The sequence below is a fragment of the Panulirus ornatus genome, chromosome 5, assembly GCF_036320965.1.
Source record: "Panulirus ornatus isolate Po-2019 chromosome 5, ASM3632096v1, whole genome shotgun sequence".
Classification (NCBI taxonomy): domain Eukaryota; kingdom Metazoa; phylum Arthropoda; class Malacostraca; order Decapoda; family Palinuridae; genus Panulirus; species Panulirus ornatus.
This window is the reverse complement of record NC_092228.1, coordinates 4,703,323-4,718,261: the sequence shown is the minus strand read 5'-3', so window position 1 is coordinate 4,718,261 and position 14,939 is coordinate 4,703,323. Positions and strand designations below refer to the sequence as shown.

At 47.7% G+C, this 14,939-nt stretch overlaps 1 protein-coding gene across 1 annotated transcript in view; it reads right to left on the bottom strand.

The window, feature by feature from the left end:
* Positions 1–14,591, bottom strand: part of LOC139747586 (uncharacterized) — a 333,338-nt gene extending 318,747 nt beyond the window's left edge. The window contains exon 1 of the mRNA XM_071660031.1: positions 14,363–14,591. The gene's annotated coding sequence lies outside the window, so the exon portion shown is untranslated. The remainder of the gene's footprint in view (positions 1–14,362) is intronic.
* Positions 14,592–14,939: the final 348 nt, after the last annotated feature.

The window sequence follows — 14,939 nt, the reverse complement described above, 5'->3', positions numbered from 1 at the left end:
TGCGCTACCTCGCTAACACGGGAGACAGCGACAAAGCAAAATATATATATATATATATATATATATATATATATCCTGCGATGAGGCAAGCGAGGCGAGGGCCGAGGCTACAACGCGAAAGTCGAAGCCCGGGCTCGCCCCTTCACCAAGATAGGACAGAAAACACTACATGGCACCTCACAGGCCATAACAAACACACCTGCTTCACTCGTTCGTCTAACTTTTTTTTTCTCTTTCTTCCTTTCATCGCTTCAGTAACATGTCCCAGGACTGCTGAGCAGCGCCCTGTTATTAACACGAGCGTTGATTTACGGTACATGTGTATGTGTTCTCACGCTGTAGACTTCATAAGGTCTGGCCCGGGCTGGACCGTCAGCGGGACGTAACGCAGTGTGAAGGTGATGCATTATGGGAGGATTACTTGCCGATCTCGGCTCCTTGCGGGAGCAATATGGTGGCCCTGAACCTCCCGCCAGGAGGGGAGGCCTTCGCTGTTACTACCTGCTGCCATCCTCCCTCCGCTGGCGAAGACTCACTGCTGTGTATTACCTGCACAGTTTACTGTCCAGTGTGCTCTAAGACACACCGGTGGAATGAGGAATGGTGACAGTGAGGAAGAAGAAGACTTCTCTACAAAATACAGAGAAGTCGGGAAAAAGGTTCATTAAAAGTTTTATGTTCCTAACGTGACTGTAATGCGAGGCCCGCCCGGCCCCGCCTACACCCAGCACGGAGGCTGTCAAGGCCGGGGCCACGCTGGGGGCGTCCCGCCTCCCAGGTCATGACCTGACCTGGGATCTCATGTGGCCCTAGTGGTAGAGGAAGGACGGACGACCTGCCGCCGGCTAATATGTGGTCCACAGGGGGAGGGGACGACCCACCACCGGTTATTATGTGGTCCAGGCAAGGAGTAACGTCAGCCTCTAACAAAGGAATCAGATTCCACTGACGATAACACCTCCCGCTCGAAATGGGAGTCTGATGCCACTGAAGGCTTCAGCTCTTCGTTTACACCACGAAGCTTCAATCGCGAAGCTTCGCATCGTAATCATTCCTCATCCATTTATGGGCTTCACGTAAAAGCTGAAATACGTGCTTCACTTCAAAGCTTCAGGGGAATGTAGAGAGTGATGCGATGCGGGATTACCTCGGAAAACATGTACATACACTGAGGCCATCACAACAAGCAACTTGTGATGATTATCATTCGCCAGGACAACACACGAGACTTCAAACACAAGGTCCGGACGTGCATGTAACAACCCACTATCAGACTGTAGTGCGTCATGGTTAACCCCTGAAACACGAAGGGTATACGACCTTTGAGCACGACGGGACGACCCTTGGGTATGAGGGCCTGGCCTTTGGTCTAGCCCTTATGGGGCTAGCAGCACCCCATGAGGACAATGGGTGGCAGGAGACCAGCATAAACGTTCTTAAGGGACACACAAATACACACACACACACACACACACACATCACAACCAACACGACCACCACTATGTTCAAGTGTTTGCAGCAGATAAAAAAAAAATTTATAAAGTTAAAAAGGAAGAGGAGATAACACGGATGGCTGGGTATCAGGCCCAGGTGGCCGGCGATACAGCTACAAATATCAACTGGTGACAGGATTAGAAGGGTTCTGGGAGTGGAGGACTTTGAGAGAGGTTTGTTGTTGAAGTGGTTTTGGTAGTGTGGTATTCAATAGGGTTTGGGGCAAGCGAAAGGAATTTAGGAGGGCTATTAGTTCTGGAACTCGATCCAGGTGCTTCGGTGTCTAAGCGATTACATCTGAATACAAAATGAAGTCAAACAGCAACATACCAGAGAGTCCTAAAAAACGAGGCTGTCTGTGATAGTGGAAGAGAGCAACTCATCCCAAAGTTAACTAGTTAATTGGGCTCTTGGCCTATTGAGACTGCCAGGGTCATTTATTAACGTCAAGTTATCGCCACAAAATGGAAAAAAAAAAATCGGTAACACCTTCTTCAGCGTATATCATAACGTTCACAATACTCTGCCAAGCTAAACATTATTACAACGGGCACTAGGCACGTATCGTTCTCGCCGCCTTTTCACATTGCGTTAACTGATTTCTGAAAGACGGTCAGTAAAAGCCGCTTACATTTCCCTGCATCCAGCCACACCAAAAATAACCTACATCTCGCACGTCACTGCGAAGAAACTGTCCATAGTACAGGGAGAGGAGGGTGGGCTCTGGTCGTGGTTCTGGATGAAATATAATAACCCGGATGGAAATGTTGCGCATCTTACAATGGGCATGGTGCCACCTTGGAGCCCATTGACCCTTAATACTACATCAGATCATTCGCACTTGATCCTATATCTAATTCTTCTTAGGTTACAATCGGTTGTTTAATCTGGGTTGAACAGTTTTCTTGTAGTTTTGGCTTCAAAGAACGTAACTTGGCAGGACCATCTAGCCTTAAAAGACATCTTAACAAAATCGAACCTGATCTAACGAGTCCGAATCTGTCAAATGTAACTACACATAATTAGAGAAAATATGATACTGTAGAGACTTAAGCCAGGTATCATCGTATTTATCTACACGCGGAGAAAATCGTGCGAACATTTGAATACGGTAAACTCGTGAGGTATACGTCATCTAATGGCAACCAGACTGTGATCGTATAGATAAAGCTGGGCAAATAATGGGACTCCTACTTTGTCTTACCAAGACATGGCATCATAGTGCGTCTCAAACACACGACTTCCGGGTAGAACACACGTCATAAATCTGAAAGTTCTACTCTCTCTCTCTCTCTCTCTCTCTCTCTCTCTCTCTCTCTCTCTCTCTCTCTCTCTCTCTCTCTCTCTCTCCTCTAAGCCGTCTTGAACAGTTGGACATGACGGTGCAGTGGGCCAGGGCATCAGCGAACCAACACACGCAAGATGCCCCGTTGCGCAATGAGGGAAGTTGGCTTAGCCTCCTTAACACGGCGTTACGAGTCTTGAGTACGACTGTGCAACCGCTGAGGAGGACAAAGGTGCGACCACAGGGTACGTACGACGGGACTGGCGTCGCACCCGAGCCTCCTCCTGAAGGTCGGGTCAAAGGCCCAGGTCATCATGCCAAAACAACCGTCGTTTTTAAGGGGGTGAATTCCGTAATTTAGCCTAATTATTTGCGCGATATATAAGCTAGTTCTTACACAGACGTCAATTTATTTATATATTCATCAAAACCTTCAAAGAAAGCCGGGGAAAATTTAAAAACACCACCGTCAGAGAGCAACCCTCTTTTTTGCGTGTGCCGTAATGAGAATAAACGACAGATCGTTATTCATCGTTGAAAATACCGATGAAGAACATCACAACCAAGGAGTGAGATGTTACAGTAATAAAAAAGCTGGGCGAGCGACGGCGAGGCTGGACCCAGAGCGGATGTAAACAATACGTGACGTCACGGTCCAGCTGGTGACCATCAGGGTCATCTGTCACTGCCAGTCCGACTTGTGCCTAAGCACACCTCAGTAACTCGCTGTTACTAGCGCATTTTATACTCCTTCACCGACCACACCAAACTCTAAACTTAAGAATACTGATAAGGATGTAATGATATGGACAAGATGACCGCCTTAATGTGGGAGTTCACGGTCTAACTAATATACATTGTTCCCAGAAACACAAACTGGCATGTTTGACCTTGGCGACAGAAGTCCGGAATGACCTCTCGATTATTTTGCTGTAAAAGAAGAAAAATGACTCGTGTTGTCAAGAGGGTTTCCTTGGACCTATATATATATTCAACATACATTGTTATATATAGCTTCAGATTTGCTTTGACGTATATGGTTTCTTAAAAGTACAAAATTTGCAATATCCCAAGATATAGTCTGTTTATTACTAGCAAATTAGGTCGCTGCTCGACATTTTGAGTCTGGCTCGGTATACTTCCAGGAGATATATAAGGCAAAATAAGCATACCTCAGAAATACTGGTTTCTGCGTGTAATGCATAAATCATATTCGATTACTGAACACACTTGATGTGTTTCTCCTCGAACAAGGGACTCCCAGACCCATCCCTCAAGACCTGCTTCCGGGTACCGTGCGCGTCAACATAATCAATACAGCTGCAATATTCACATCAATACACTGACCGGGGGAGCAAAGTGATACATTCAACTACATAAGGAGCTCCCCCCCCCCCCGCCCCACTCAACAACAAAAGTGGTAACCGTTCTAACATAAGCTTTACCCTAGATTTCTAAATGAGTCACTACCCCACGGAATGCGTGCATGATACACGAAGTGTGTCACACTTCGTAACACGTAACAAAAGAAATTCTAAGAGAGTTGATAATAACGGTAACAGTCCTTAAAATCAAGTGAGATTTTTACATAAAGATTCACCTCTGTGGTGTTACCGGACCCCGCCTTCTCGAGGTTACAACGCGAGTGAAAAGTCGCCTTAGGCGAGGCTGTATCATTGGTAGTACTGCTTTGTCACTGAGCTCACTCCAAAGGTGTTTACATTCCCCTGCTACGGGAAGTAACGCACCCTTGTGCTGCAGAGAGGTCCTGGGTAACTCAAGGACTCTCTCGTGAACATGAAATTGGTTCCGGAGAAACTATATAAATAAATACATAAATTCACCTTATTTTCTCAGCATACAGAAGTGTGGGAGTCAAGTGGAGAGTGGGTACGGCCTAACCCAGTTCTAGAGCATGAATTCATAATGAACATAATCAGTTTAATAACTCATAAACCTCTGAGCGGGGTCTTGTGTAGCCCGGTGCACGCGCATATCTTCACTAATATTTACATCGTTTGGCGGGCCTTCCCGTGCAGCGCGGCCAAGTGTTTCTGCCAAACCTCTTAATGACACTCGAGGGTTTAATATTTCACTCGGAAACATTTGTCACTTTGAGTCTTCTCTCTCTAACACTTCACGGCTGATGATCATCACAACAAAGAGAGCAAAACTGGACGTTTGTAGGAATTCAAGAATTTTACCAGAAGGATTAAATCTCTATGAACGAGGTGTTTGGGGGAATATGCCCAAGTCTCGAAGGTAAACGTGAACATATTAGAAATCTAGATTTAAGAACAACTAAAGTGCCAAGTATTCTGTGATATAAATCGTTCAAAGGGTTCTACTTTCTAACATTCATAAAAGATAAGAGTCGGACAAATTTCCAATTTACGAACACTTAAACGTAAATGATTATGATGCTTACAATAATCACAGTCGCCGAAATATTATGCCAAATCTCAAAGCCTAGGTTGCTGGCTCACCAACTTGACAACACTTTTCCGTAAACAAGAGAGGAGCCGCTTCGTCTGATTGTCAAAATAATTATATATACACTCTCCCTTTACTTCATGGACGTCGGGACCTGTGATACAGGTAAAAAAATGAAGTGAAATAAATGAACCAATTTTTTATCTTGAACATTTTTCGATTGTTACACGGGAGACTTTAATGTTACAATATATCCCGAACTGGCAATGGTTCGTCAAGTTAGCAAATGCAGGGGTGTCAAGGCCAACAACTTCTTTGATTCTCGAACAACAAATTTTCTGCCTTGTCTGTTTCCTCCTACTGCACGGACCTTGTCTTGATGACCTGTAGCTGCTGACTCCCATTACGCTCCAACAACAAACACACACACTTGTAAACGGAGTCACGTGAAGGCTTCAGCGGTAACGTGGGAGGAAGAAACGCCCACGCGATGGCATCAGCAGTACGTTAGTTCCTGTCACTTCGACCGAAGTTACGGAAGTTTTACATGATCACTTTTAGTGTCGTTCTTGGCCTCTTGTACGGTCACAATTAATTAATTAATAATAATAAATCTTAAGATAATGTTTGATGCCAATTTTATTTCTGCTGGGCAATAAATACTCAGAAGGCGAACACAGGAAAGTCGATACAGTTGATCATAGGCTGCGAGAATATGTAATTATAAATATACCCAACGCTACCTCGCTAACGCGGGAGACAGCGACAGAGTATAATAAATGAATAAATAAATATACCACAGAAATGTACTGGTAACTGGAATTGCTTGTTCCACTGCTAACAGGCAGCTTACATGGTTCCCTCTCCTGTACCAAGCTGAGTTTAACAATTCTTAACTACCACATCCTGGCTACAAATGGCGGTACGATCCCCCCCGTAACTGACACCATGATGTTCACCCGCAAACAAGAAACCGACCCCCGTATGCGGCCACGCAAAAACAACACGGCTTTCTTTAAATGGGCAGTGTATAAAAACAGTAAGTGTTCATGTGCAATCACGTCCCAAAATCATCGACTTCGGGTACATTCGCGTCCTCAACCACCATCCTGATGTGCTCCTATGTGTGTACAGAAATCTATCTATTCCGAGAAATCTTTTCTCTTCCATGTGGATGGACACGGTACCGACCCCGTTATACGGGCCGTAGGTTAATGACGTCACCGCCGGGAAGACTCGGAACAACACAGGCGTGTGAGTCGTCCTTGGAGGCTACGACTCTCCCCAGCCCCTTGCGACACCGGCTCGTATGCTAGACCTATACATGTTGAAGACGATACGATAGCCCGAGGTGCCCCCGGTAGAAGAGTGACAGACTAAAGGCCGTAAACAAACACACGAGAGACGGATATAGTCAACAGCTTTTACGGCAACATCTGCCAAAAGCAAGAGACAGATTCTGAGTGTCATCTCTCCCACCAACGGCTGTTTCTCTCGTTGAGACCTTGAACACGACCTTACGACTCTCGAATAGGCATGGACAGTACGACCCTATAGGATCAGGCCAAAAAAAAGAAATACAAGTTAGATCATCGCACCTAAAGACACCGCCGTTGTGTTTATGGATCGTACCGTCGAATTCAAAGATCGTACCGTCGATTTCAAAGATCGTGCCGTCGTATTCAAAGTCCGTACCGTCGAATTCAAAGTCCGTACCGTCGAATTTAAAGATCGTGCCGTCGTATTCAAAGTCCGTACCGTCGAATTCAAAGATCGTACCGTCGAATTCAAAGATCGTGCCGTCGTACTCATAAGACCGTACCGTTGTGCCTTAAAAACCGTCCCGTCGTATTCAAATATCGTACTGGCGTGTTTCAAGACATCGTGCCGTCGTCCTCAAAGGCCGTACGTACGTACGTACGTACCGTCGTATCCAAGATACCCTCAGTTTTAGTTTGTTGTCTTTATTCCTTTACCTCTCTCCTCTGTGTCTCGTGTCCTCGTTCATTTTCGTGACTTCAGCGTTCCATTAATGTTGCCAACGAGATGTTTCTCCCTGACACAACAGCTGTGACAGTTACACCTTAGAAGAAGAAGAAGAATAAGAAGAAGAAGAAGAAGAAGACCTTCGCTCTCATCATACGGTCTAATATTACCGGCCGCTGTATCTGCCAACAACATCTCCCGAGTTGTAAACAACCGGAAGATTAAGCACTGCAACTTGGTGCGTTCATTATTTTGCCTCGCCCGCAGGGTGACAGATCAATCCCCCCCCCCGGCAATATTATTTTTTTTCTCTCGCGATATTAATCCTTCTTTTCAGTCGACATGGCCACGGAAGAGGCGTAGTCCATGCCACGTCGACTGCTATTAAAGTGTAACTTAATTTGTTTTAAGCTCTCACCAACTGGGCAGAGCTTCGGGGCAATGACTATGTTCACCAAGTGTAAATTAGAACCAAATTAAGGCCACCAGAAGGGTTCTGTGTCGCTGTCTTGTAATGGCGGGAAATTTCGAACCCTCCTCAAGTAAACATCTACGAATTAGAATAACCTTGGGTACTTTGTCAGGATTGTTATTGTTGTTGTTGCCTTGTGCTCACCAAGGTAGTGTAGCAGTGTTTCCTGTTGCTTGTCTGTACTGGGGATTACACAAATCCGAATGCTTATCTGAGCCAAGTTTAATCATTTACTGCGTTACTTCATGCAACACAACGATCCTCAGACCCTATCAGATTACACGATGGTTCTGAAAGCCGGAAGGAGCGTCGTGAGGAGATAAAAAGAGACCAAATCTTATCGGCCAGCGGATCTGACGGTGGCGGACGGTAAAACTTGTGGTATCAGGCATTTCCCTCTCCATGCCTGGCCTCCTTGGCTAAAGCCTAAGTTATCATGCCACTTTCAAAAGTAAGATAAGTGATACAGTTGATGACAGATTGAACCTGGGGTGACGTGTGGGGGAGTGTCTTATCAAAGAGGGCCGGATGTGGAGGGCACACGACTGCCTTCTTCACTGATACCTCCTGTAACCAGACCTGAGCCTCTATGGCCAGGCGACGACGGAAGGCTGGTATCGCTAACAGTGAAGTTCGGTGCACCACTAGGGGCCCCGCTGTGGCCGTCCGGGCGGCTGAAGGAGAAGGGGGAGGAGGAAGAGGAGGCCATTAGCAATTCAAGGCCGCGGCCAGTCTGGTCCTGGCCCTCCAGCCTCACATGGGTTACACATGAGGAGGAGCGGGAGATTAGCAGTGATCACAGGTGAATGTGGGGAGAGAGAGAGAGTCCCCGAGTCAACACGGCTCGTGTTCACAGACGGTGAGGCTCGGTGGTGGCCAAGTGAGGCCAAGTGGGGAGGTGCTCCCCCTGAACCTATGGACGGGGGTTCTCATTGCTTCCTTTTGATGTTGTGTCTGGTCTTCCCCGTCCAGTATCTTCCAGTCTTTCATCACCATCTCTCCCACACAGTCCATCTGTCTTGAAAGACCTTCCCGGTTTTCTTCGTTCCTCCTACCGTCCAACTTTTCCCTCTGTCTACTTCTGTCACGCCCAACCCGCCTCTGTGTTCATTACATCATTACTTACTGTTTCGTCACCCTGAGTGACCTGTTCTGATGATCAAGACTTGTTTAACTACTCCGGTATAAGTCAACACTATCTACACTACGTTCTGGCCAGTTCTGATTTTCATACTGTACTATCTATCGTTTATTTTCCTTCTGATTGTCATTCACGTCATCTACCGTTTATTCATACGCATATGTTCTGAATGTTAATTACACTATAAAGATTACTGTCATGGTTTCTGAGTGTTATTCCACAATCTTCCTTTCAATTTGATGGATTCTGACTGGTCCTGACTGTAGCTCCACCATTTAGCCTTCATTCTGGAGGATTCTGATAGTCACTTCACCATCTGCCCTTCATTCTGGTGGGCAATGACCGGCACATCAACCTCTCTCCTTCGTTCTGATGGGCTTTGACTGGCACTCCATCACCTACCCTTCATTCTGAGGAGTACTGACTGTCTTTCACACCGCCTGTCCTCCAGTCTGGTGCGCCCTGACTGTGACCTTCCCCCCTCAGGCCACCTATAATCTACCCAGTCTTTAGACTGTGACTCCGTCTTCGCCAGTCGTCGCATCAGTCTGACTTACAGCAGACGACTCTAATCTTGTCATACGCCATCAGTCTTCTAGCGTCCTGAATGTCATTATCTTCTGGTCTCTATCCCAGCGCTGTGTTCTGATGGTAACGCCGCTATCTACCACTGCTGGTGCTGTGTTCTGATCGTTACGCCGCTATCTACCACTGCTAGTGCTGTGTTCTGATCGTAATGCCGCTCTCTACCACTGCTAATGCTGTGTTCTGATCGTAATGCCACTATCTACCACTGCTAGTGCTGTGTTCTGATCGTAATGCCGCTATCTACCACTGCTAGTGCTGTGTTCTGATCGTAATGCCGCTATCTACCACTGCTAGCGCTGTGTTCTGATCGTAACGCCGCTATCTTCCACTGCTAGTGATGTGTTCTGATCGTAACGCCGCTATCTACCATTGCTAGTGCTGTGTTCTGATCGTAACGCCGCTATCTACCACTGCTAGTGCTGTGTTCTGATCGTAACGCCGCTATCTACCATTGCTAGCGCTGTGTTCTGATGGTAACGCCGCTATCTACCACTGCTAGTGCTGTGTTCTGATCGTAACGCCGCTATCTACCACTGCTAGTGCTGTGTTCTGATTATAACGCTGCTACCTACCCATGGTGGTTTGGTGTTTTTATCATAACACTTCTATCTACCCCTGGTAATGCGGTGTTGTGATTATAACAATACCATCTACCCCTGGTAGAGCGGTATTCTGATAGTAACATTACTATCTACCCCTTTCTACCCCTGGCAATGCTATGCTCTAACTGTAACATTACTATCTACCCCCTTTCTACCCCTGGCAATGCTATGCTCTGACTGTAACATTACTATCTACCCCTTTCTACCCCTGGCAATGCTGTGCTCTGACTGTAACACATCTACCCCTGGTAGCTCTGTGCTCAGCCTGTAACACTGTTATCTACCCTCGGTAGCGATGTATTCAGACTGCAACTCACTCGTCGCCCCTCGTTTCAGCCACATACTTCATGGCTCCCTCCGGCCTTACTGCTGCTACTCCCCCCCCCCCCCTCCAAACCCTAGCCCACCCGCCCACCCACAGACGGGGCGCCTGGCAACACAAAAGCATACCTGGCTGTCCTGCCTGACCCCCGCCCACTCTCCTGTCCCGGACACATGGTCTCCCTTGACCCCTCCCCCCCCCCCTCTCTCTCTCTCACACACACAGATTATGTGAATGTGTCCAGCGGTCTTGGTCCCACCTCTTCAGGTCTCTCTCTCACATCAAGGCCGGGCTTTATTTAGAATAAGGAGCAAATCATGAGGCAAAAAGACGGCTCTCTCTCTCTCTCTCTCTCTCTCTCTCTCTCTCTCTCTCTCTCTCTCTCTCTCTCTCTCTCTCTCTCTCTCTCTCTCTCTCTCTCTCTCTCTCTCTCTCTCTCTCTCCTACCTATCTACCAATAACTGGCACAATCCCGTGGCAAGGAGTCACTCGTCTGAGTGTGCACGTCTGTCTCTCTCTTCGACATTTCTGATGCGTCGTCTTCCTTTCCTCGTGTGTGTGTGTGTGTGTGTGTGTGTGTGTGTGTGTGTGGGTGGGGGATGAGGGATGGGGGGGGTCACTGCTCCGTCCCTCGGTGTACGTGCCTTGTGTCCGTGCCGTCGTTCGGTCTGGGCGCACGTCGAGAGGAGGCGTGGGAGGGGCAAAGCGAACCTGCTCCTCTGGACGCGTGCTGGCCAACCAAACAGTCAGGACTTGCTCTCCCACCACCTCCGTCTCTCTCTCTCTCTCTCTCTCTCTCTCTCTCTCTCTCTCTCTCTCTCATATATGCTGGTCTTCCCACCTGCCATCCTCCCCTGGTCTACGTCGTCCGTCACCTGCCGCGCCCCTGCGGAGCGCCCCACACCACCCCTTCCACCCTCCCCTCCCGCGGTACCACAGGGCCATCCCTGGGACACACGGTCCGTGGCGATACACACGTTGATACCCAGCGGCGAGCAGCGCCTGGTAGTGCGCCTTCTGGGTAACACAAGCTCTGGTGTAGGTTGGGTTTACAGCTCGGCGAACCCTAGTGAGCCAGCCGTTTGTGCACCAGGAAATATAACCACGAAAGCTGTAAATAATATATACATACATATATATATATATATATATATATATATATATATATATATATATATATATATATATATATATACGTTGGAGGCTATAGGTCACGGACCAAAGTCCACATTAAGGCCAGGCCTTAACTGATAAGTAGAGAGGTTTATCAAAGGGGAAAAGAAGAGACGAGGAAAAGTATTTAAGAATTCTGGAGGAAGTAAAAAGAACTGTCTTTTAAAATGTGCCAGGTCACTGTTACTGAGGAAGACATGAAAAGGCAGGGAATTCCAAAACTTCCAGGTGTAAATGAAAGAAACAGAGAACTATATTCTGATAAGTAAGTGGCTCCCGGTTGGTAAGCAGGCCTGACACGGGCCTCCTGCGAGGTTCAGTTCCCGACACATCCGCAAAAGTTACCTAACGAGAACGTGTGGGGTCACGCAATCTCCTGGGGTCTGGCGGTACCATAAGCAACAAGGCAGCGACCCTTCAGAATCCAGTCCGGTCGCAAGTCTACGAGTCGAGGCTCGCTGAAGTACCACTTAGTTGCAGAATGTTATAAACGACAGCCGACCCGACTCTGGGGTGTTAAAGTGATGGCCGGAACCACCTTACACTCTCGTGTTACGACAGCAACCTCCTCGCAAAGTGCGACTGCAAAATACCCTCGCGTATCACATAGCCTTTCAGAAAGCTTTCGACATAGCACCTGACCAAAGGCTGCTCAGTAAGATAAAAAAGCTCACGACACAGGAAACCGAATGTATGTGTGTGGGTGGTGGACTGGTTCACAGACAGGAAATAACGCGTGGTATTAAAACGGGGTAAGCGTCCCACTTGGCTCATGAATGTTGTTCATTCTGACACACAAGCGATAATGGAATTCTTGTAAGCAGCTCGTGACTCAACCCCTACCTTGCTGCCTATACCCGACTGACTTAACGTGACGATCGGGGTACCACAGGGCTCAATCCTGGGTCCCGTACGTTTCATGACCTGTGCCAATGATGTGGACAGAGGAATCACCAGCAGAAATTCAAAATTTGCCGATGACGACGTGTGAACTTAGCAAATGTATCCCAGTCAAAGACAGACTGCCAGATGATTTAGAGAGATTCAGACATATTGATGGGGTGGTCAGGTAGATAGCAGATGGATCCCGATGTAAACATCGGCAAGTAATGCAGCTTTGGCGACGAAAACATTACTGAAAACAAAATGCTCCGTAAAATACTATTTGAAGTAATGAAAGTAAAAGATCTTTGGGTAGTTATCAATAATGACCTGATACAAAAATAAGTAATAATAATAATGCCTAGCTGCAAGTGATAGAGATGACAATAACGCCAAGTGCCTATGATAAAGCCAAAATGACGTCAGGTTTCCCCAGCTGGAAGTGTTAATCGCAAAAAGAGTACGACCGTCACTTCGTAAGACTCTAGCCAGAGCTCATCTTACTCCCTCCCTGTCAGGATTACTGGGGGTCTAGTTTTTGCCTTATCAGAATTAAGCTACCTGGGGAGACTCTTCCGTACGCCATCCATATTCCCGTTCTTTTTTGACTCTTGTACCTTTGGTCTTACATTCTTTTCAACCTCGTTTTCTATTTAACCTTTTATTCTTATTTACTCTTTATAGATTTCTCTCTCTCTCTTCTCCTTGGCCCAGCGCCTGGCCTCGATGAGGAGTTGAAAGTCCACGACTGGAATGTTTGACGTAAGGGAAATTACGCGAGTGTCGACACACAACACGCCCTGTGCATGGCACTGTGATCATAACACATACGACACGACTTGCGGCAGTGGTCGCCTTGTGCGGGAGGCGGGTGCCTCGGCCGGGGTCATGACGTCACGGGGCCAGGCCAGGTATGGTCGCTTACTGTCCCAGGCACCGTCGTCGACGGTCACGTGACGTGCCTCGTCCTGGGAACATCAATATCTTCCCCCTCCCCTACAGACTATGATATCCTCCCTCGTGCGACAGCTGGGTTCAATCTAGCCATGACTGATCAAGCACGGGAATGGATGGGACATCAAGTGAACTGGTATATTTGCGTAAAAAGAAAAGAAAGACATTGATAATTCATCAAAATGAACATACTAGTTGTACAATGATTAGGAAATCCATCATCTCTTGTCGCGCGCCTGCCTCTGTAAACGCCCCGGTGCCTATAAACGGTTCGTCCATGAGAGTATTGACAAAATTTTGAAGTTATGTAATCTGTAGGTCATAAGGTCACCAGCTTGGCCGTCTGCTGGCAAGGGTGAAATAACAACCTTGAACGCTCAGACACCACACTGCTTTACATCCAAGGCACGAGCATCGTGTACGTGCCTCTTATGATTGGTTGGGGAGCCATCATACAGACCCCATTACTTGGTGCCGATACACACGAGTCAATAGATGGGACTTGAGACTAAAGGCCTCATCATATGGCGCCTCTACATACGAGGCAATAGGTGGGATCTAAGTTTAAAGGCCCCATCAAATGGTGCCTCTACATACGAGGCAATAGGTGGGACCTATGCCTAAAGGCCTCATCACATGGTGCCTCTACATACGAGGCAATAGGTGGAACCTATGCTTAAAGGCCTCATCACATGGTGCCTCTACATACGAGTCGATGGGTGGCACCCCACCCTCCAGCTTTCGTCAGTGTTACAAGCGCCCCCTCCCCATCATGAAACTACCCTGCGACAGGACCAGAGACACTGATTAAAACAGTAATACTCCATCATTTCTTGAACGGGATCAGAGGTTACGCGGGTGACGTTCTAATTGTGCAAGCGGCTAACGAGTCTGACGCAGGGGTTGAAACATAGATTAAAGACTTGGGACCCGAAACTTTGGGGTCGCCTTACGATCATTCTGTGCGTGTCAAAAACATGACTGGGGAATGTGGTGTTGGGGCGCAAGACAAGACCAGTGCTCTCCTCACCTTTCAATGTGGAGATGTGTTCCTGGTATTGGTGAGATCTGAGTCTAGAGACGGGGGCGTGGTCCTCATCCTCAGTGTCGTGGATGGCAGCAGCACGCGACACCCAGGGAGGAGCGGCGCCCTCAGAGCTAGGGGTGTCCTCGCTGCTAGCGTTGGAGAAGAGGGAGTCGCGGGAGGTGGTGCGGGAGGTAAGGACGTACTTGGTGTAGGACGGGTCGCGGTCGCGGATCAGGACATGTATGCCACACGCACGTGAATCCTCACATGTATGCCACACGCACGTGAATCCTCACATGTATGCCACACGCACGTGAATCCTCACATGTATGCCACACGCACGTGAATCCTCACATGTATGCCACACGCACGTGAATCCTCACATGTATGCCACACGCACGTGAATCCTCACATGTATGCCACACGCACGTGAATCCTCACATGTATGCCACACGCACGTGAATCCTCACATGTATGCCACACGCACGTGAATCCTCACATGTATGCCACACGCACGTGAATCCTCACATGTATGCCACACGCACGTGAATCCTCACATGTATGCCACACGCACGTGAAT